Below are 1,659 nucleotides of genomic sequence, written 5' to 3'. Positions count from 1 at the left end.
CTTCTATTACAGATTGATAAAGAGTGCTCTTATTTCACAATAAAGAACGAATTCTTTATCAAAAGGTAATCAAGAGCTATCACCTAGAGGGTATCCTACGACACACTTAGGCTCAAGCTGTAAGAGAAAATCCTATGCTATTCTGTGACGAGGGGGCCAAAAACATTATATTAGTAAATTATGCAATAAAAGTTTCAAATATAAATTATATAAAATTATAGTATCGGTAACTCTTACCATTGTCATAACATACATTATTTTTTGACATTTTGCTGTTTTATTTTCTACTAACATACCAGAGCTTTTCCCTCGACGTTTTACCACGTTTTACTTCTCTAGTAAATTTGTGTATCCTTACGTTTAAAAAGTGTATTTGTAATGCAAGGGGTTATTGGAAAAAGCGACAAGCTACAGATCATTATATTAAGAAAACGAGCTTTAAAGATTCAAAAAACTATATCAAATGAATATTTTACATAGTTGAACGATGAACAGATGAACTAAATCATGTTTTAACGTCTTTGCTTGTGAGGTGTGGCTTGTCACAGTTTTCCAAATAGGCCCTTCAGATCTAGTGTTAATTTGTAATTGCTACTCACGTTTTCATAATTTTAACATTAAAATGATTGGTTGGTTAACATTAGAATGATTTCCTTTTTTAGCGCGATTCGTCATTGGACTCTGGCATTCTTACCAAAAGGAAAACAAGTTGATTAGCGGCCATCTTTTAAGATTAGTCAATTTAATATCTACCTGTTTTACCGGCTGTAACAGTTCAATTGATGTAGTAACTTTTAGAAGCATCTCCTCGACTCAGTACCAGATGAAAACGTATATCATGTGATGTATGCTACAATGGATGTAAAAAAGTATTGAAGGTTTTTCGAACACAGTTTCCACTTACTTTAGCGTCGGCTCTTCTGTGCGGATTTGTAGTTGATGCTTGTCGGCATTTTCGCAACTATTTCTCCGTTGATAAAATTAATGACATCAGTTGGGCCACATTTCAAGTTAAACGTAATTCGTCTGAATGGTTTATCGTGGTTGTGCATCTCGACTTGTGACTATTATAAACAATAATAAATTTATTTCAACTTAACTAAAAATATATGTTTCTACCTGTGCTGCTGGCAGTTTTCACATTTTTGTCCCAACTAAAGCCACTGAAGTTTGTTTATTGACAAGTTTGATTTAATGTATTTTTATTATTCTTATTCTATCCATTTCTACCTAGGTATGAGTATTGTCCATTTTTTAATTAAAATTGCGCTCAATATCTTCAATTCATTTAACTGAGTTTGTTAACTGCATTGTTCCATCGTTTAAATTTTCTTGTTACTTTCCGTTTCGAGAATAGCGAAAAGAGTTTATCCACGTCGACCGTTAGGAGAATCGCTCCTATCCACTCTCGAAATCAGTTTATTTGTACCATGCCGCCTATTATACCATTTGTACCATTCAAGAATTTTGCTTTCTAAATTTTTGAGACATCTTGAACTTTTCATAGGCCTGTAATTTTATTGGGTCAATGTAATGGCTGTTTGGATTTTCTGCTAAAAACTTGGAAAATTTTGCATCATCACCATTTAAAATTTTATTTACTTGTTTGCACCACCAAAAAAGTGCACATCTCACTGTTACTTGACATACTTGGTCGCC

General features: G+C 33.2%; 1 long non-coding RNA gene across 2 annotated transcripts; it reads right to left on the bottom strand.

Moving 5' to 3' along the window:
* Positions 1-6: 6 nt before the first annotated feature.
* On the bottom strand, positions 7-1,652 carry LOC109540733. Of its 2 annotated transcripts, XR_007281223.1 has the most exons (4): positions 1,120-1,652; positions 905-1,064; positions 754-850; positions 7-689 (listed from the first exon to the last, which is right to left on the bottom strand). It is a non-coding gene; the product is annotated as an uncharacterized LOC109540733 (long non-coding RNA). The 2 variants fall into 2 exon arrangements; XR_007281224.1 differs by lacking the exon at positions 7-689 and having other exon boundaries at positions 715-850.
* Positions 1,653-1,659: the final 7 nt, after the last annotated feature.

This window comes from Dendroctonus ponderosae, unplaced genomic scaffold, assembly GCF_020466585.1.
Source record: "Dendroctonus ponderosae isolate FM_Combo_2020 unplaced genomic scaffold, Dpon_F_20191213v2 Dpon_F_20191213_1, whole genome shotgun sequence".
In the NCBI taxonomy this organism is placed as follows: Eukaryota; Metazoa; Arthropoda; class Insecta; order Coleoptera; family Curculionidae; genus Dendroctonus; species Dendroctonus ponderosae.
This window is presented reverse-complemented; position numbering and strand designations above follow the sequence as displayed.